Below are 21,192 nucleotides of genomic sequence, written 5' to 3'. Positions count from 1 at the left end.
TGCAGAACAATGTCATACATTCACCCCAGTACAGAGATCTGGGCCTAAATCCATAATTTTTTTGCACTCCACACCACCCCAGTTTAGACAAACAAAATAGCCAGGCATTTGACTTTTCTTGTTGAAGCACAGCAAATGTGATAAGATAAATACAGAATTTAACCTGTTAAGTGCTGTGCACGTTCAGCGGACGTCGCGTGCACTACCTCGGTAGTGCTGCGCACGTCCGCTGAACGTCACGGCCCTGCCCGCGCAATAGAACGTTCAGCGCCAGAGCGGAACGTTCAGCAGAGGCATCCTTATTTTTTGCTTGGACTTTTGCCACCCTTCAAAAATCGGTGCAACCCACACACAGTTTGGGAAACACTGTTCTAGAAGGTAGGATCTTCCCTTTTCTGGAATCAGAAAATTATACTTCCTTTTTCTCCTCGGCAGATTCCGACGCAGACAGACACTTATACCTGCAGGATTTACTAAGTGCAGTAACTATGTACATAGACATTTCTTTATCCTATCACCCCGCCCTTTAATGTTCCTCGAAATTCATCCAAATCCTTCACACTTCAGCTTTGGGAAGTTGCTGTGTGCTGGGAAAAATGTGATCACAATTGACGCAGAAAATGTGCAGAGGTCTGCGTGCGTTTGTGTGTGTGTCCCCACAGATGGGTGAGACTCGAGAGTTATTTTCCGGGCAACATTACATTTTAGACGAGTTCACATTCAGCTTAAAGTGTGGTGTGTTTTTGTTACGAGGTAAAATGACTGAAATGAAAGCACGCAGTGTGAGAAGTTAAACTGTGTTGTATCACAGCACCTGCAATGTGCATGGTAATCAATCAATAATATGCCATCCTTCCCACGCCATATATCGTTGCTCACCTGCACACCTCAAGTTGAGGGGGCTTTCATTATCAGGTGGTAAACTGACACTCAGGTGAGTCTGATTGGGCGTTCATTAGTTCAGCCGCCCAGGGCCCAGTGGAGTCCCGTGTTCGGTGCCATCGGGGAGGCGGTACAGGAAATAGATGAGTTTGTCTGGAAGTCGAAGGAGGTTTCTGTACATCGCAGCGAGCAGCTTTTAATTACACCGGGGACACGGCGCTCATTTTCTGCTGCGTAATTAGATGTTTAATAATGCTTCTTGATTACAGCTTAGAGTGCAATGGTAGGGACTGATCACACACCGCTTCTATTGCATCGCCATAGTTTTCTGCCAACCAAGCGTTATACCAATTTTCCTTTGCCTGACAGCCTGGGGCCCCCTGCTTCATCTTAAAACACACAAATGCCTTTTTTTCCATTTTGTTAATTGTAATTGCTTTCCTTTTTTGCATTTGACTCATTGTGTGTTTTTCTTTGTTCTCATTTCTCCCTTTTGTTGAATTCTTTTTAGGTTTGACGTCTATGGCGCTTGCACCTTTCATGAGGCCAGCTCCTTTCAGCTGTTGACTTCTTTTGCTCAAAAACCTTCAGCCACTGATCCAAGTGATTGTCAATCACATCTTTAACTTAGCCACTGGAGCATTTTAGTCTGAATGATTTTCTGTTGGCTGTTTGAGTCTGCCCTTCTATCTGTATTGTAATGCATGACGGACTATTTGACATCTGAAATCAGTCGGCTAATAGCCCAATAGGAATGGAGAGCTAGTACTGATAAAAGCATCAGAAAAATGTGTGCTACAGAAACAAGCAGTGACAAAGTCGACAAGTCTCATCTTTGGGACCTAGTGACTTTGCCAGTAGTTTTAGTCAGACTATACAGCATTCCCGATGCTGTGCAGCAAAGTTTTTAACAAAGAAAAAAAGGCTAAGTGGCCAACCAAGTTATTTTGAAGGAGTGCACCAAGCATAGCATGCGAAATGATGCAATTTTTTTTTTCTTTTTGTTTGCTGATCCATGTTGGAATGGTAAACGGAAAAAATAGCAGGTTTTTGGGGGGTGCGGACCCACAAACAGCTGGGAAAGCAACAGGAGGATGGGGTGGGGCATAGCAACATGCGGGTGTAGGTGGGGGAACTCAACAAAAATGGCAATGATAGGGGAAGCAACACAGAGAGAGTGGGTGGTGAAAGCAAAAGGGAAGCAAGTGGGGAGAATGGATTATGGGGGAGCAAATGGACGAGAGAACGCAACAGGAAGCTGGGGAGGAGAAGCACATGGAGGAGAACGCAAAGTGGGGAGGACATACGCACAAGGACATCATGCAGGAGGGTGGCGGAGATGCACATGGGCAGTGAAAATGCAATACGAGCAAGTGTGGAGGAGGGGGAGGAGTACATGAAAGAGATAACTGGAAAACACACATACTCTTGGAGAGTGCTTAAACAAAAAGAAAAAAATGGAGTGTGAAAAGGGTGCAGTGGAAGGTCACAAGTAATTAGTTCATGCGTCTATGGAGGGACAAACAGAAGAAGATGATGAGAAGCCCACACACACTAATGAATAAGCAAGTAAATGAGAGTGACAATGAAGCCAACCAACGGTAAGCAGTGGGCGGGCTCCAAGCCTACTATTGCTAACAATACGTCTCACAACAGACACTGCATGCCCTCTCTAGTAGGCGAGACCCAGAAACTGATTACTTTATTTTCTGTAGAGTATATTTTTCAAATTATTTTATCTATGCTTTAGTATAGCAGCTTTGGGGCTTGTACTGCATGGACACATTTGATCAACACTCCATCCTAATGTCAAACATATTGGCTTTGCCAGTTCTTGCTTCCTTACTTCACCGTATAAAGATAAGTGAAAGAGACACCAGCATAGATGGGGTGTGTACCTCTTGTGTCATGCACTGGCAATGTCACACACATGCCACACTTCATGCCCTGGGCTTCACAAGAACAGTGGATGCATGGCAAATCAAGAACACACACCCAAAGTCTCGCATCCGGAATTCATCTGTGCAACTTCAGTGGTGCATACCATGCTGCTTGTTAGATCTATGTGGTTGGGCAGTTGAACTGGCATATATAGTCACTGTACTACAGGTGGACCATAAATGGTATGAGTGGGCATAGCACATTAGTAGAAAAGTCCAAAAGGTATGCAGTTGATATGGCACAGAACTGGTCAGTGGAAACTGAACAGAAGGTTCGCCCCAATACCAAGGTTGAACTGGAATCCTACGTGGAAAATTCAGTGCACAGTTAGTACGATCCCATTATTGTCGCCACAGTGTCCTGCCCCTATAAAATAAAAACTCCAAATTACAAGAGGATGAAGTACACAGTGATTTATTTCAGGCCCACTTGACAGTGGCTTCCAACTTTCACTGCTCTAAATTTCCTCTCTGTAAGCCACCACAACCAAGATGAATATTCCAGACTCAACACTGACATCTCTCACACATACATGATGACCAAACACAAGTGTGACATTGCCCAGTGGTACCCAATAGTGAAGAAATGTTGTATTTAATTAACCACCACATTTGGTCACTTTGTTTATTGTTCATTTGAGGTCTAACAAGCCTACCAAGAAGGGATACTACATTTTATACACCTGATCTCATGTAAGTGAGATCCCATTAAGTACGCGTGCTGTAGGAAATTGGCCCTCTCTGCAGGGTCACCCCCAAACGTTTGCCTTCCTATTTTCGCTGACCTCGTTTTTGATTGGCTTAGGATTCTGAGCACTTGACCACTGCTAACCAGTGCTAAAGAGCTTTCTCCCCTAAACCTGGTAATATTGGCTCATCCCAATTGGATATTTAATGTACTTATAAGTCCCTAGTAAAGTGCACTGCATGTGCCCAGGGCTTGCAAATGATATGCTAATAGTGGGCCTACAGCACTTATTGTGCCACCTACTGAAGTAGCCATCTAACCAGGACTCAAGCCTGCCAATGCAGAGCCTGTGTGGGCAGTTTAAACTGCTATTTCGACTTGACAAAAGATACATTTTGTCAGACTCAAACTTTTCTTTTTAATACCTTCAAGTCACCCCTAAGGTAGGCCCTGAACAACCCAGTGGGTAGGGTTCAATGTATTTAGAAGGCAGGCTATGTACTTTTAAGTTTTGCATGTCTTGTTAGTGAAAAACCCTTAAATTCGTTCTTTATTGCTGAAAGGCCTATTTCTCCCACAGGACAACATTGGGATTACCTTATTACACTTTTTGAGTGTAATTCCCAGTTTTGAAGAGATGGACTTTTTAAGCCTAGTGTTTCTGGAATCATAATTTAAAATCACAACTTATGGTGAAGTCTGATTTTTTTAAAAATTATTTTTATTGGCATTTTAAAACAATGCGATACAATGTCACATAAAGAGTCAAAATAAGTTAGGCATCTTTGTATGGCAACAGAAACGTGCGAGAGTACATCTTCAACACAGGAGCAATCTGTTTTACAAATCAAAGCATGGGTGGTTAACCAAAAGTTAAGTTTTTCAGTTCTATTCCGTATCAGAGCTAGTGCTGTCCGTATCAGAAGGTGGGTTGCAAATGTTCCCCCTGTATTTATTCCATGCCCCCCAGACCCTACTCCATTTCTTGGGACAACCTCTATTCGAAACACTGCCCGTTCTGCAATCATCGCAGCGTCCATATCCTGCCTCCAGGCCGATATTGAAGACGACATCCCCCCTCCCCACCTCTGCGCTATGTTTCGCTTCGCCACCATCATACCTAGTGTCATCCAGTTCTGCCCATATTGTGTGAGATCATTGGGTTCCCAAATGTTCAGAAGGCATCTCTTGGGGTCAGGCAGTATGGAGAGTTCCTCAGACTGAGACATGGTGCGCATCACTTGGACCCAGTAGTGTGCAATGTGGGGGCATTCCCAGATCGTGTGGTAGAAGCTACCTATTTCCCCACATCCCCTCAGGCAGTATGGGTGTGCTATCCTTTTCATCTTGTGTAGTGCATCCCTCGTGTAGTATGATCTGTGAAGTATACGGAGTTGTACTAGACGAAGACGTGAGGGAATACCTATTTCTTTCGGAGACGAAGTGGCTTCCTGCCACTCTGAATCATCAATGTCACCACAGTCGTGCGTCCATTTCTCCCGCAGGGCCTCTAGAAGGCATAATGGCAGTCAGGAGCCTGTCTTCTAGCGGGGATGCCTCTGGGATATCCGTTCCGGACTTGAACGCTGTCGTCAATGCATGTCGCACCTGTGCGTACCTAAAACGTTCTGTCGGCGCCAAGTCATATTGGTGTTGCAGTGCCTCGAAAGGTAGCACCTGCCCCTTCTACCACAGATCTCCAATGGTCGAGATGCCGATAGCATCCCAGCGGTCGAAGCCCTTGGAGTGCCTCAGCCGTCCCAGCTGCTTTGTGTCCCACAACGGGGTCAGCTGCGTCATCACGCCCTGCCATTTCAACCTGCTCAGCACCGCATGCCACACTATGAGCGTGTGACGTAGCGGGCCGATCTTTGTGGTGATTAATGTTTTATCGTACAGGGGGGCCAGCATGCCAGAGAACCCCAACTGTGCCCTGTCTGCCATAAGAGCTGGTTCAGACTGGGAGAGATGAAGCCATTGGTTGATGATCTTTAACTGCGACGCCCAATGGTAAAGGTTGACGTCTGGGAGCGCTATGCCTCCGTCATACCAGCCACGCGTGAGCTTGGCTTGCGCTATACGGGCAGGTCTGGAGCCCCATAGTAGCACCGAGACGTTCGCTGCGATGGTTTTGAAGTATACAGGAGGGACAGGGTAGGGTGGGTTTTCTAAAATGTAGAGAAAGCGGGGCAGGGCCATAATTTTGAACAGGGCCGCTTTACCTAATAGCGTCAGCGGCAGTGACGCCCAGTGTCGGATGTCACGCTTGAGGCGGTCAAAAGGGGGCTGTAGATTGCGTGTGCGGAAAACATCAGGGTCAGCTGTAACGTATATCCCTAAGTATTGGAACCCGGCATCAGAGATCCGCAGCGGGCAAGAGTCCGGCAAGTGCGGTGCAGGGCCGCGCAGTATGTACATGGTGGACTTGGACCAGTTGATCGAATAACCTGAAGCTCGTCCGTATGCCGTGCAGACATCTAGTAGTGTGTTAATCGAGCGCTTGGGAGAGGTGAGATATATTAAAACATCGTCGGCGTAAAGGGAAATTTTATCTTCCCATTCATTCGTCCAGCGGATACCACTGATCGTGGGCTCCCACCTTATCCATTCGGCCAGAGGTTCAAGGACCATAGCAAATAGCAATGGGGATAGTGGGCAGCCCTGGCGCGTGCCCCTAAATAACGGAAAGTCTGCCGAGATGTGGCCATTAGCGGCTACATGCGCCATCGGTCTTGCATATAGCAGACGGACCCAGGAGCAGAACTTTGGGCCGAAAACAAAGTGGCGTAGCACAGCAAATAGAAAGGGCCAGTGGACCGTGTCAAATGCCATTTGGGCGTCGAGGGATAGTATCACCGCGGGCTCTAATAGATACTGCGCACACGCCAGTGCACCGTGTACTCTACGTAAATTGAGCGCCGTGTTCCTGCCCGGCATAAAGCCGGATTGGTCCTTATGTATAAGTTTGGGCAGATGGGACGCGAGACGTTGTGCCAACAGTTTCGCGAGTATTTTAGCCTCGGCGTTAATGAGGGAGATTGGGCGGTACGACATACAGAGGTCAGCTGGTTTCCCTGGTTTTAAGATTGCCACAATCGTGGCTGTACGTTGATCTAACGGGAGTTCCCCTGCCTCGAAGCTTTCCGCGAACATACACTGCAAGTGTGGTGCAAGCGTGTCCGCCTGTTGCTTGTATAAGTCAACTGGTATTCCATTGGGTCCCAGTGCCTTACCCGTCTGCAGGGCTTTAATCGCCAGTTGTACCTCCTCGGTCGTTAAGTCTGCGTCTAGGGCCACAGCCTCCTCCTCTGTCAGCGACGGCATTTTAAGATCTTTAATGTAGGTGTATGCCTCGTCCTCTGAGATCGTGGATGCGACGCGTACACTGTTTCGTAGTGACGAGCTAGCGCGTGTACTATTGTATCGGGATCTCTAATAGGGTCCCCTCCCCCTATCGCCAGCTGTGCTATTCACCTGTCTCGCCTGTCACGTCTGTCCAGCCAAGCCAGCAACTTGCCCGCTTTGTCGCCCATCTCGTAAATTTTGTGTCGCGTGGCCGACAGTTGCAGCTTGACGTCCTCTGTCAGGAGTGTTTTATGACGACGTTGTGCTATTCGTAAAGTGTGCGCTGTTATGGGGTTTGGGTCTGCCGCATGTCTTGCCTCTGCCCCCGCCACCGCTGTTTCCAGAGCTAACAGTTCCGCCCGCCCCTCCCGCCTAAGCGCTGTAATGGAGACTATTGCCTGCCCCCGAAGTACTGTATTGTAGGCCTCCCACAGAGTGGCAGCAGATGACACCGAGCCCGTGTTGTCTCGGAAGTACTGTTTGGTTCCTACCCTCAGCTCCTTCCTGATCTTAGGATTGTGGAGGTATGCAGCGCGGATTGGATAAATCCGACGCCGTGTGGGTTGGTGATGTGCGTAGGTAAGCAGTAGTGGAGAGTGATCAGAAATACCACGCGGCCTTATTTCCACCTTGGACACAGTACCAGGACCACCCGGTGAGCTAAGGAAATAGTCAAGCCTGGTGAGAGTGTTGTGGACGCTTGAGTGATATGTGTACTGTCGGTCCTGGGGATTGTATTTCCTCCAGAGGTCTTCCAGTCCCATAGCAGTCAGGAAGCCCTCCAGTCGTGTTGTACCAGCTGGTGCCAAGTTCGGGGGGACCCTATCCATTAGGCTATCAGCTACCAAGTTAAAATCGCCCCCGAGAAGCAAATCTCCCTCAGGGAGCCCAAGTATGAAAGTACTAAGGTCCGATAGGGCCATCGCCTGTAATGCAGGTGGGATGTAGACGGAAACGATGTTAATGGGTTTTCCCTCCCATTGTGCGTGTATAGCTGCAAACCTACCCGCCGTATCTGACCTGCCCGACTGTATGAGGAGGGGGAATTGTTTTTTCACTAGAACGCCGACTCCCCTGGACCCAGAGGTGAACTCGGAGTGGGCCACCATCTTAAAACCCCACCTGTCCATGGCTTTTGTGGCCGTGCCAGTGAGATGTGTCTCCTGTAGGAGGATCACTGCAGCCCCTTCCCTTTTAATGCTTTTCAGGACTAGACCCCGCTTGATTTTGTCCCCCAGGCCCCGGACATTCCAGGAGAGCATCGAAAGAGAAGGTGTCATACTAGTCCCATCTCCCCGCGGAATTGTGTGTGCGTCAACCCCCATCATCTTGGATCAGCGTGGCAACTCTACAAATAATTGTTTCTGTGGTTCCAAACAGTATGCCTCTCAGTGTAATTCGGTGTATCGCAGTAACAAAAAACATAACGAACAACAGAAAACTTACCCCCCCTTCCCTCCCCCCTCCCTGCCTCCCTGCTTCTCGGACTCCCAACTGCCCGCCACCCCAACTCAGCAGAGTGCTTACGATCCCCATCAAAAAACAACGTTGCTTACATGAGCATAGGGGGGGGTGAGAGTCCAAGGAGGACCAGTAGCCCCTAACTGTTCCAGCGTCCCAGCTCATTTGTAAAGTCACAGTAGCATAACAGGGGAGGTGAACATCAGTAGGACAAAGTTCGGTTCACCGTTTATAGTTTACACCAAAAAATCAGAGGTACTTCCCTAACGGCAACAGGAGTCATTCCCCAGAGTCCGCAGCCGGGTCGGCTTCGGTCCTCTCCTCTTGCCCGGTCTGGTCAGGCCCGGCGGTCTGCCCCTGCCGTCTGCGCCTGCTGTTTTGTCTGCCAGGGCCTTCAGCTGGTCTCCATCCCTCGAGCCAGTCGTGTGCCTCCTCCGGCGTATCAAAGAACCAAGTTTTTTTTCCAGCCACTACCCTTAGGCGCGCTGGAAAGAGCATGGAATAAGGCTGCATCACGAGATCTTAACGTTTTCTTCACCTCGATGAAACTTCTCCGTTTCGCCGCCACCGCCGTCGTGTAGTCTGGGAAAATTAATACCTCAGAGTTCTGTATCCGTATGGGTGGCGCTATCCTCGCCGTTTGCAGGATGGCATCGCGATCCCTAAAGTTGAATATGCGCGCTATAACTGGTCGCGGACGTGCCCCGGTGCGTGGACGTCCTCCCGGGACCCTGTGCGCCCGCTCCACCGAGAAGAACTTGGAGAGGCCTTTCGGTTGCAGCACATTCTTCACGAGGTCTTCCACATACAGGTCCATTGCAGGCACCCCCCTCCGATTCCGGCAGACCAATAAGGCGGATATTATTGCGCCTGGAGCGCCCTTCCTGGTCGTCCATTTTGTCTGTTAGGATTTTGTTGTCATCCTCCAACTTCGCCACCCGTTTCAGCAGTGACGCCGTGTCCGAGGTGAGGGTAGTAGTGACCTGTTCCACCACTGAAACCCTCGATGACATCTTTTGTAGGTCGGTCCGCAAAAGTGTGACATCCGTCGAGATTGACCCAACCGTGGTTTGGACCTGGGTCAGGGCCGCCATAATGTCCTCCAACGTTATGGCGGGGACCGCGCCGCCCTCCGCGCCCTTAGCACTGGTCCTCTTCTGCTCCGCCAGCGGGGGAAAGTCCTTGGCATAGGCGAATGTATCCAGCTTGCTCTGTTGGGCCCCACGATTACCCCTGCCGCTCATTATGGGTCAATGAGGGGGCGCCGCCTCGGGGACACACTAGCGCAGGTGATGGGGGTGCACCGTAGTATTGGTCAGGGCTCCAGGCAATGAAGTCAGGCCTCTCTCCTTTCAAGTCGTCAAGGCGCCCCTCGGGGACACCAGCCCCAGGCTCCCTCAACGGTCGAGTAGGCACTTCGCAGCAGGTGGAGGGCCCCCTGATCAAGCGTGGGCTATAGCCGCTGGTGTGGGAGCAAAAGTGTTCACTGCCTGTGTGCGCCGCAGCGAGCCGCCGAGGGCGCGGGTGTGGCCGGCGCTGGTCCCAGAGCTAAGGACGGTCTCTCGGCCTCCTGAGCAAAGGCCCTCCAGCGAAGGGAACCAGCCACCCTGTGCGTGTGCTCGCTGGAGGGGCGAAGTCGGGCGGGAGGGGGCAGTCTGGACACCACTCACCCGCCTCCAGGCGTCTCAGCTTCGCTTCGCGCCCCCGTGTCAGGACAGTCACCGGCGCTCCTCCAGCAGTCCTCTCAAATTTAGGCCGGTGCCAATGACACGGATGTAGGCCGCGGGCTCCCGCACGGCGCAGCTCCGGGCTCCAGTGTCGTAGCGAGCTCGGAGTGGGACCGCTACTCGTCGATTCACCTCCGTTTCAGGGTCCCACAGTCTGGGCTGTTTCGAAGCAGGATAAGTGACTGGATTAATGCTGGGCTATGGTCTCACTCTCGGAGCCCCACTAGAACGCGGCCATCTTGGTTGATCGCCGGCCGCGCCCCCGTGAAGTCTGATTTTAAATTGCAATTCTGAAAAGTCCACTTTTAGAAAGCTGGGAGTTTCTTGCTTCAGCCGATTGGTGCCTGCTGCCTGTGTCTGAAACATGCCTGGGGAGGGTGACAGCTAGGCTTTGTGTATTTTCCCTAGATAGCCACACACAATGGGAGCTTAGATGTGCCTTGATTTGCCTTCCTCGGAGGATGGGAGGGAGAAGCTGTCCCTAGACTCACTTACACTTGAATAGGATGTGTCTTGTCCCAACACAAAGGGCTGCATACCGCCTGTAGCACGGCTGGAGCCAGGACAGGAAGAGAGGACCTCTGTGCACGTCCAAGGCATCTCCTTGTAGTCCCCCCCACTTCAAAGGCACAACTGGGTATAAGTACTGGACCTCTGACATCACCACTTCAGTACACTTCTGGACCTGTGACTCCCCTACCAGGAAGAACAGTTATGCTGTTGAAAGTACTGCCTCTTTGCTGCATTGCTGCATTGCTAGGCTGCTGCCTGCTGTTTCCCTGCCTGGGTGCGAAGGACTTGCCTTGCATCACTTGAACTCAGAGTGACTCTAAGGGCTGGCTTGCCTCCTTATCTGAAGTCTCAGGGACATAAAATACTTCCTTTAATCCTGCTCCTACACCTGGACTCTGCAACCTGTGAGTCTGTCCTGCCAAGTGGTGCCATCCCACTCCTGGACTCTTGGAAGTTGACCTAAGATGTTTGCTCCATCGGAACTGACACATCCTCTGCTGTGAGAACAGAATCAAGGTGCTGCTGCTGTTGTGGGAACAGGACCCTTGCTTTACCCTTTGAACTGATGCATCACCTTCGGAACCAATGCTTTGGAACCGCAGCATTGCTGCCACTGCTTGGAGAAACCCGGTGCATTGCCTTCGCAACCGATGCATCTCGGGAGTTGGCACATCGACTTTGGAATCGATGTATCGCCTATGCTGCGTGGAGAAATTTGACGCATCCCATCTACTGCAAAGCTCGCTGATGAAGCATTGCTTCGTCTGCACTCTGCATCTTCTTCGATGTTGAGGCAGCCTGGATCAAGGTTCTTTTGTTCAGTGGAGCTTACTGAGTCCCTGTATGCGGCCGGTGCTCCATAGCAGTCTGCCTGAATTTTTTACTTTGTCCCGGTCTGTCATGACCAGATACTCCCACTAAGCTCATATTGCTTCTAAGCGCTATTTTACAGTTTATTCTCTTTAAAAAAACATATTTTTACTTCTATTTATTGGATTTTTGTCATTTTGATCATGTTTTATTTATGAAATGGCTCTTTTTTAACCTGGTGTGGAGGTTTTTTGCAGTGCTTTCACTGTGTTACTCTTTGAAGTGTTGCACAAATACTTTACATGATGCCTCTTAAATCAAGCCTGACTGCTCTGTGCCAAGATACCAGAGGGTGAGCACAGGTTAATTTAGGGTGTGTTTGTCACTTACCCTGACTAGGATTGTGGTTCCTGCTTGGACTGGGTGTATACCTCTGCCAACCAGAAACCCAATTTCTAACATGTGCGTAGTCTAGTTATTTGTACACATAGGCTTCACACACCACCTGACACCCAACAAGATATAAAAAGTCACCCAGTCCTGAAGAAATATCGTAGACCTGATTAGGCTATTAGACTCATGAAACACTGACAAATTGTACAAAAAGAGCTATAATTCACCCAGTTGTTTTTACATGTTGCCATGGGGTGAAAAGAATAAGCTCTGTTATAGTCAACAGTAGGTAATCCTATTTTCAAGGGGGCTATTACAACAGCACAAGTGTGTTGCTGCACATCAACACACTAGTTTTAGTGGTGTAGTTGTTAGTCTAGTGGGAGTATGTTTGTACCTAATAGCTGACCTATCATGGGAGCCCACCCCCAACAATTGCTAAAGAGCCAGTGAGGTCAGGAGCGGATGCTATGATAAAGCAAGCTGTCTTCGTCCACAGCTGACTAAGGAGCGAAAACATTTGTTGGGTTCTTTTTTCAGGTGAATCGGGGTGATGACAAACATGTTCTGTTAGAATGCATTGCTCAAAAGCACATTCACCTCACTTACTGCCTAGTTGCATTTTTGGACCTTGCCATGAAAATCCTAGAATCAGTTGACTGATTATACCTGTTGTAGAATGTAAAAATAGGAACCATTTTAAACAGCATGGCCCAACTTAGTTTGCACTATTTCCACTGTCTTACAATTCCGATTTGACTTTACACTGGTAGTTAAATGCTATTTATATAAGCTTGTATGTACTTCATATTTTTTTCTCAAATTCGATACTTTTTCACCCTGCGGAACTATCCTCAGGGTATATTGTTGATCTGTTGATGAGAGTGGCAGGTGGCAGCATGAAGTAAACTGTTGCAAGCTGTTGGTTTTCTAAAAGTCCTGCTCTGTAGTCTAGCTCCTGCAACATATAATTCAATGCCTAGAAATACAATATTTATTGGTGCTATATTGTAGAGACAGTTTTATATAAAGTCATTCTCATTCAAAAATCTATGATACTGAACATGTTCTGGTGTAGTACCATTCTAAATGAGGAGAATGCCATCAATATACTTTCCCCATAAAACAATATTATCCTTAGTTAAGAATACATCTTCATTCTAAGGATAAGACCCTTTAAATAAATTGGCATCTGATGGGGGAAAATGAGTACCCATCACTGTTTCCCTTTTCTGATGGTAGATTTGACCTTGAAAGAAAAAATAATTGTTGTTACACACAAATTCTGTAAGATCAACAAGCATTTGTGTATGTTTACATAGTGATCCTTAACATAAGAGGGAGAGGGAGAGGAAGTAGTGGATTCTGTCTCCCCTAGCAAGTATCATAAACAAAAGGAATCCACAAAGTGGAAGGTGGTTGCTACCACAATGGTGGGGAGCAACCAGGGTTGTTAAAATACCCCTCACACACCAACAGGCCCCTTAGTGTCATGCTTCATCATCGGGGTCTTCGCAAACCTCTACGGGATGCGGCGTGCTACGACTTCACGACTACGCAGGAGCACTTTTAAGGTGAACTATGTGTTTGGTGTGTGTGGGTAAACAATGTGAGTGGTGAGGTGAAGGTGAAAAAATAAAAAATACCTGGCACGTGAGTACTGAAAAATTTTATTAAGTCTCCGGCTGGTATCATTAAAAGAGTGCTGGGATGGTTGTGGTCTACTAATTAGGGTAACCCAACCATGTCAGTGCGTCGACATGTTTCGGAGTTTGAAGAACTCCTTCTTCAGGACGAGGATGTGCACTACTTATCCCCACCTTACTCACATGTGTGTAGATTTAAAAGTGTGCTCTACAAAAAATGGATATGGTGAAAATGTACCTATCTATGTTTAAAGTAAGGTCCGTTGCGCCCAATTGGCGATTCGAGACACCTGTAAACAGAAAAATCAAGTAAAAACAGGATAATACATGTTTTCTAATCTTTTGCTGTGTAAATGCACAGGGGGGTAACAAGGAACAAAAGTGAAGGTCCAGGAACCCTGAAAAATGAAAAAAGAAAAAAGAAAAAACGAATAACACATGAACTGGGACACACATTCAAGCATAGTATCTGGTGGGACCACTAAGGGTATAGTTCCTGATACAGATGTATTGCTTACTTATGGAAAGAGTTTACATGGCCTCATGAGCCACAGCGTGTTGGGGGGTCCGTTCTACCAGATGAGGCAACCTGTGAGGTATTCAAGGAAATGGATCAACATGATGTAAACCCTCGTTTTTGATGAAAGTATTACACACCACATCCACACATTCAGACACACTCACGGTTACTCTCAGGGCTTCCTGACTTCCTCCCTCTTCACGCGGCTCCGACGAGTGAATTTTGAGTTAAAGAGAGGGTTTTTTATAGTCTGGAAGGATTCAATTAGTCGCTAATTGAAGGCGGAACCGGCCCATAAATGTATATTGCTTTTAGGCTCTTTGTCGCTTCTGCGCGCATCGGGGATTGTATTCCCGTGTGACCGCGCATGCGCGGTAGAGCAGTGGGGGCCGGCCGCGCATGCGCGGTCTGATGGTAGTGTATCATCGCAATGGGGTAGTGTAGCTCGCCGACGCGCATGCGCAAAAGAAAGACGTGTCTGTCTTAGTATTCAGGGGATGTTCCAGCGATTAATTGTGGCGATGGCTACAGGTTAAATCGACTGAAAAAGCTAGGATGAGGGCAGAAACTGATCCTTTTACGAGAGGTTATTGGAAAAGACTCCTGTCAGTACAGAAATCATGTTTGCAGCTATAAAAACAGGCATTGTAATTATAGAAGTCCTTGGGGGAATTGGTAACAATAAAGGTCCAGCTATGGCTTGACCAATAGAGAATGTTGGTCAGGATATTCACCTGGGTAAAAATAATAAATAAATATGAAAATAAATAAATATATGGGGAAAACAGGCCAAAACATGATACATAGTTACATGAGTTATGATCATAACCACCCATTGAGTTGTAGGTGCAGTTATTCCTAGTAGATCTAGTTTATACAGCACGGTCACCTAAGTAATGAGTTTAGGGTAACTAGGCTCATGCAGGTAGATACCGTGTTTGATAGGTTACTGAAGCGGGTGGCTGTTAGTAGGCGTACTTGGCAAGTCTCGTGGGTTTCTTAGCGTAATTGACTCCATGGAATGGAGTCGTTCAACCCTGTTACGTCTGAGCCCAGACGAAACACCCATCTCTGTTCTTTCTCAAATAAGCCTCTTTCTGATGGTAACTGCTCAATAACAGTCCAATGTATGTCATTCACACAGTGCTGTGCTTCAAGAAAATGAGATGCCATTTTCGTTGTCTGTTTTTTGCACCTTACATTGCTCTTGTGTTCGTTAATTCTCGTTTTCACTGCACGTGTGGTCATTCCCACATACTCCTTGCCACATGGGCACGTGATGAGATACACCACATTGCGGCTGTTGCAATTCGTGACAGCACGTTGCTCCCATTTTTCGCCATTCCTGAATTCCAGAGTCAGACTTTTCGTGGTCAAATGGCAGTTATTACAATTCCCACACGGGTAGTGCCCATGTAGTCCTTTCAGCCTTGTTTGCTGTACTGCATTGGTTTGCGGTCTAGTGTGGACCAGAATGTCCTTCAGGTTTCTTCCCCTTCTATGGGCAAAGATGGGTTTTTCCAAATCTAGACTCACACTGGTCAGGATGCGCCAATGTTTGTTTATTAGTTTGGATACCTGGTTCGACACAGGATTGTAGGTCGTGATACAGACTGGTCTGCCTGATTCCTCTTTTGGTGGGTTGTCATCCAGCAGAGCTTCACGGTTATTGTTCCTGGCTCTTTTCATTGCCTTGGTAATGATCTTGTCTGGGTATTTTCTCTGTTGCAGTTTTTTACTCAGGTCCAGAGCCTGGATTTTGTACTTCCCCACATCGCTGCAGTTTCGCCGTAGGCGAAGAAACTGCCCATATGGTAGGTTCTCTCTTAGGTGACGCGGATGAAAGCTGTCGAACCTAAGGAGGCAGTTCCTTGCCGTTGGTTTGAAGTGCGTCTCTGTCTTTAGGAGGCCAGCGTCATGATAAATATTCAGGTCTAGGAAAACCATAGACTCATTGGACATTTGATGAGTGAACTTCAAAAACTCATTTTGGGTATTGATCCATTGCATGAAATCCATGACCGATTGGTTATTACCTTCCCACACAACCAACACGTCATCAATATAACGTTTCCAGGATAGGATTTTACTCCTGAACGGGTTGTCTTGGTGAAGGATTTTGGTGGTCTCTAGATGGTGTACGTAGAGACCAGCCAAACTAGGAGCAAAGGTGCTCCCCATGCTGGTCCCATGGCGTTGTAAATAGAGGGTGCCTTCATACTCAAAAAAGTTTTTGGTGAGGGCCATCGAGATGCACTCCATTACTACGCCTCTTGGGGTGTGGTAAAGCCATTGTTTGCTGTATAGAACTTCCTCAATGATGTTGAGGGTTTCATCGTGTGGGAGGCTGGTGTACAAGCTCTCCACATCGAGGCTCAGTAAGATTTGAGAGGAAGGGTCAAAAGGATGGTCTTTCAGTAATTGGAGTATGGCTTTGGTATCCTTGAGATACGTATCAGTGGCCTGTACCAATGGTCTCAAGAAGGCATCTGCGAACTTGGAGAGGGGTTCTAATATTGATGAGATACCAGACACGATGGGGCGACCAGGGGGGTTTTCAAGATTTTTATGAACTTTGGGTATCGTATAAAAATACGGTATTCGTGGGTTTTTTTGTGTCAGAAAAAGGGCCTCTTTTTTCGTAAGCCAATCATGGCTTAGAGCTTCTTCAGTCATTGCGCCCACTCTGATTCGTATGGACTCTGTGGGGTCCTCTTCCAGAACCTGATAGTTCCTTCTGTCTTCGAGGAGTCTCCTGCATTCTTGATCGTACGCCGTTGTTGTCTGAATCACAACGGCCCCGCCCTTGTCCGCGGGTTTTATAATGATCAGTTTGTTTTGTGATAATTCTCTCACAGCTTCGTTCTCTGCTCTGCTCATGTTCTGAAAAACCCTAGAGTCCGTGTCCACTTTGCCTAGCTCTGTCATTACAGCTTTTTCAAAAGCTAAGACTTCAACTGGAAGTTGGTTATCCTGTGGGGTAAAGGAAGATTTTGGTTTTAAACCCGTGTCGGATGTTTCGACTCTGGGTGCTTGATTGTGAAAGAAAGCCTTTAGTTTGATGGTCCTAATAAAATCCTGGACCTCCTTATGTAAAAGGAAAATGTCAGGCTTGTTCGTGGGTACGTAGCCTAAGCCTTTGTTCAATACTTTTTCTTGTATTTCAGTTAGTGGCCACGGGGATATGTTTATGACTAAGTTCCTCTCTTGCTGGTTGAGGCTTGACCCGCTGTCATGCTCCTGGTGTGCATTCTGGGGTCTGATTCTGTCACTGGTTGCCAGGTGACATTGTTTCCTCGCTTGTTCCGGCCCCTGTTGGATCCTGGGCCCCACGATAAAAAAGGTTGTGGATTTTGTTGTTGAACGATTGGTTGGTCTTCCCCCCATTGTGGGTACATTGGGCCCATTGGTGGTGGGCCATACTGATATTGTGGAAATTGGAAAGGGCCCTGAAAAGGGTTAAACATGGGTGGTCCTTGGAAACCTCGCCATCCTCTTTGGCGTGGATACTGGTTTCTCTGTTGCCGATATCCGCCCCTTTGTTGTCTTTTGTCCGCCACAATTAATCGCTGGAACATCCCCTGAATACTAAGACAGACACGTCTTTCTTTTGCGCATGCGCGTCGGCGAGCTACACTACCCCATTGCGATGATACACTACCATCAGACCGCGCATGCGCGGCCGGCCCCCACTGCTCTACCGCGCATGCGCGGTCACACGGGAATACAATCCCCGATGCGCGCAGAAGCGACAAAGAGCCTAAAAGCAATATACATTTATGGGCCGGTTCCGCCTTCAATTAGCGACTAATTGAATCCTTCCAGACTATAAAAAACCCTCTCTTTAACTCAAAATTCACTAGTCGGAGCCGCGTGAAGAGGGAGGAAGTCAGGAAGCCCTGAGAGTAACCGTGAGTGTGTCTGAATGTGTGGATGTGGTGTGTAATACTTTCATCAAAAACGAGGGTTTACATCATGTTGATCCATTTCCTTGAATACCTCACAGGTTGCCTCATCTGGTAGAACGGACCCCCCAACACGCTGTGGCTCATGAGGCCATGTAACCTCTTTCCATAAGTAAGCAATACATCTGTATCAGGAACTATACCCTTAGTGGTCCCACCAGATACTATGCTTGAATGTGTGTCCCAGTTCATGTGTTATTCGTTTTTTCTTTTTTCTTTTTTCATTTTTCAGGGTTCCTGGACCTTCACTTTTGTTCCTTGTTACCCCCCTGTGCATTTACACAGCAAAAGATTAGAAAACATGTATTATCCTGTTTTTACTTGATTTTTCTGTTTACAGGTGTCTCGAATCGCCAATTGGGCGCAACGGACCTTACTTTAAACATAGATAGGTACATTTTCACCATATCCATTTTTTGTAGAGCACACTTTTAAATCTACACACATGTGAGTAAGGTGGGGATAAGTAGTGCACATCCTCGTCCTGAAGAAGGAGTTCTTCAAACTCCGAAACATGTCGACGCACTGACATGGTTGGGTTACCCTAATTAGTAGACCACAACCATCCCAGCACTCTTTTAATGATACCAGCCGGAGACTTAATAAAATTTTTCAGTACTCACGTGCCAGGTATTTTTTATTTTTTCACCTTCACCTCACCACTCACATTGTTTACCCACACACACCAAACACATAGTTCACCTTAAAAGTGCTCCTGCGTAGTCGTGAAGTCGTAGCACGCCGCATCCCGTAGAGGTTTGCGAAGACCCCGATGATGAAGCATGACACCAAGGGGCCTGTTGGTGTGTGAGGGGTATTTTAACAACCCTGGTTGCTCCCCACCATTGTGGTAGCAACCACCTTCCACTTTGTGGATTCCTTTTGTTTATGATGTTTACATAGTGAACACGCACTAGTGAGCAGTTACAGTGAAAACAACATTTTAGTGCCTTAATTCCTTGTTCATGATTATTAATGCTATGCAAACTCTGTACATCCATCACAGGTAGCACATAACTTGAATCCCAAGGGATATTATACATTTTCTTAAGCAGATCTTTCATATCCTTAATAAAAGGTGGAAGCGATTGTAGAAAAAGAAGATAAATGAATAGCAATATAGTATGAGACTTTTTCTATACTGGACCCAATCCCTGAGATGATGGGCCTAAAAGGAGTAAATGTATCCGCCTTATGAACTTAAGAAAGAAAATAAATAATGGGAGTCCTGGGATTCTTTACACGTGTTGACTGTTTTGGTATTGCCTCATGTTATTTCTTGCAAAATTATGTTTGCCACATTTGTGCAATGAAATGTGGGAATTGGACTTTGGTATCAGTAGAAACTAGGTGAAATTGGAATTTATAGTTGCAGGGAATAAGGATATTACCAATAAATTAATGTTTGCTCAATCAAAGGTTACTGTTTCTTGGAAAGAAGTTCAGTTGCCTCGTTTTGCCATTTAATTTATGCAATTTTGTAGTGATGGGGGTAGCTATCACCTTTTCAGTGCACCTTTACGCTGGACTGATTGGCCCTCATTTGCACCAATTTTCAAGACTGAAGAAAAGCTTGCTCCTCACCATTATTGTTAAGGCATTTCTCAGTTTTCCAGGTTGCCACGCTTAATCTGTGCTGCCCAGCCCTTACTGCCCCCAAATGGATCACTATGCTCCATCACCATTCACCTATCCTGAATTACTCTAGGTGCTCCCAACTTTCCCCATATCTTCCCTTTCCATCCACCTATTCCACTTCTCAGTGCCCCTGGGATTCTGTTACTCAGTTAACTTAATCCAGTTATCACTCTGCTTCCACCGCTACACACCCGATGATCTCTCTCTATTCCCACTCAAAACGAACTGCCCCTTGCATATTGTGCTCTTTTCATGTGCCCCCACGCCTCCCCTACCTATATGCCTCATCACTAGTTTCCAGAAGCCACCTCCCCATACTTGCTGACCCATCTGCCTTCTGTAAGGGCCTCTCTTATCCATGTTTCAAGGCTAATCACTAGAGGCAATCATAAATAATGCTTTCTCTGCTTCCACCCCAACTACTCCATATGTTGCTGCCAATCACCACTTGCTGCCAGTCTGTGTCCATATCACAAGTATCCTCTGTAGGTTCCCCCAAGTACCCTATTCCTCTCCACACCCTCCACCCAAGTTGCCCTGTCCATGAACCAGGCATATTTTGCCTGATATCCGTGCATGTCAAGCGCTCACTCTACCCAAGACATCTTGTACCTTGGGGACTGGCTCTATGCCCCCCACCCACTCCAAATTGCCCTCTCTAACTGATTCCTTGTGCCTTTTTGCTATGTGACACAGGGCACCTCTCTCCAATCCACATAAAAAAATGCCCTCAGTAACCATCTCACTGAGTCCCTCACATGGTCAGAACTTCTAATTATCCCAGGTATGGCCCACCTCTTTTATTGACCAAAGGTGGCTCCATCATTCTTTGTGAGAGCCAATTTATTTTGTTCCATCACCAATTGTCTCCAAGATCCTCCCTTTTAGTTATCTCACATTGGTGCATACCACTAATTACCCATTTCTTTCCTTTCTTCCCCACTTGCACCTCTCAGTGTCACAAGGTTTGTGCCTTATAGCCTCCCCAGTGACCTCTCAATGCTGCACTCAATCAGCGCCCCTGTTCGATCTTTGCCTAACATATGCCCTCAGGAGTTTTCTCCCCTTAGGCCCTCCATGTAAACCACATGCTGTGCCTCCATCATACTTGTCTCATCAACGTGCTCCATAGCAACGATTTTCTTTATCCCCACATGCACCCTCTCAGTGCCACCCAGTAGGAGATCCTACTGCCCAAAGGTCTTCGCTCCCACCAGTATCCACCAGTGACCCAAATATACTACTTTTACATTACCGCCAGCCTAATTCTACAGGAGTGATCCAGGCCCATTCAGCCATTGTAGCCTCCGTTATCTCAACCAAGTGACCCCGGCCATAACCCTTTCCAGTTGTATTTATTTATCAGTGCCCTCAAGCTGGCCAGTATTGGTACACAATGTGCCGCTTCTTTTTCAACACTTGCCGTCTTACTCCATCAACATGTTTTAACATGCTGTTCCAAAAGCTCCAATCAGACATCACTGCCCCTCCAACCGAGGTTCCACTTCTAAGAGCACCACACCCCTCTCCATGTCCCTCATCACCAGTTGTCTCCAATATTGTGCCTCAGAGATACTGTCTACTTTGTTACTGCCTCTTATGCACCCTCTCCATGCCCTACTTCCATAGCAGAGCATAGTGTCCCCCGTCCTTCATTCCCTCTG

General features: G+C 47.3%; 1 long non-coding RNA gene across 3 annotated transcripts in view; it reads left to right on the top strand.

Moving 5' to 3' along the window:
• Positions 1–21,192, top strand: part of LOC144782944 (uncharacterized) — a 501,527-nt gene that overhangs the window by 218,246 nt on the left and 262,089 nt on the right. The window contains exon 6 of one of the 3 annotated variants that reach the window (XR_013601327.1): positions 1,394–1,788. The exons of the other annotated variants lie outside the window; for them this stretch is intronic. This is a non-coding gene — a long non-coding RNA (uncharacterized LOC144782944). Of the gene's footprint in view, positions 1–1,393; positions 1,789–21,192 lie in introns of those variants that run through there. 3 annotated transcript variants of the gene reach the window in all.

The sequence above is a fragment of the Lissotriton helveticus genome, chromosome 9 (assembly GCF_964261635.1).
Source record: "Lissotriton helveticus chromosome 9, aLisHel1.1, whole genome shotgun sequence".
NCBI classification, from domain to species: Eukaryota; Metazoa; Chordata; class Amphibia; order Caudata; family Salamandridae; genus Lissotriton; species Lissotriton helveticus.
Note: the sequence above shows the minus strand (reverse complement) of the source record. Positions and strands in the feature narration are given on the sequence as shown.